Genomic DNA, 893 nt, shown 5'->3' on the forward strand with positions numbered 1-893 from the left:
TTGAAAAGACACAAATTAAAAAAATTTTGGATTTTTAATAATCAAAATGTAACTGACATCAAATAAACAATGCATGCAAGACACCAAACTTAAAAGTTTGTATACTATTGACACTAACAAAATGAGAATGCATATGAGAAACAACAAAATACTCAAGTCAAGAGAATTCAAAGATCAGAGCAAGAAATCCTCAAGAACAACTTGAAGATCAATTAAGACACATGAATGAATGCAAGAAGATCAGAAACATGCAATTGACACCAAACTTAACATGAGACACTATACTCAACAAGAAACATACAATATTTTTGGTTTTTTTTATGATTTTGTAATTTTTTTGGATTTTTCGAAAATTAAATGGAAAAGAAAATAAAGTTATCAAAATTCTTAATGAGAATTCCAGGAATCATGCAATGATAGTCTAAAGCTTCAGTCTAAAGGAATTAGACATGGCTAGCCAAGCTTCAACAGGACATTGCATTCAAGAGCTAAATTGATGAAAATCAATCAGCTTTGGTGATGATAAGAACATCACCTTGAAACACTAGAATTCATTCTTAAGTACTCTGAAGAAAAATACATAATCTAAGCAACAAGATGAACCGTCAGTTGTCCAAACTCAAACAATCCCCGGCAACGGCGCCAAAAACTTGGTGTTGTTGCCGGATCAAAACTTGGCACTGTTATTGCAGGGAAAAATGCGAAATTGTAGTTAGGACATTTAATTCCACGGCAGCAGCACCATCAACATGGTACGCTCAATTGCAATCTCAACTTTTTATCACAACTTCGCACAACTAACCAGCAAGTGCACTGGGTCGTCCAAGTAATAAACCTTACGCGAGTAAGGGTCGATCCCACGGAGATTGTTGGTAAGAAGCAAGCTATGGTCA

This window comes from Arachis duranensis, chromosome 1 (genome assembly GCF_000817695.3).
Source record: "Arachis duranensis cultivar V14167 chromosome 1, aradu.V14167.gnm2.J7QH, whole genome shotgun sequence".
NCBI lineage: Eukaryota > Viridiplantae > Streptophyta > Magnoliopsida > Fabales > Fabaceae > Arachis > Arachis duranensis.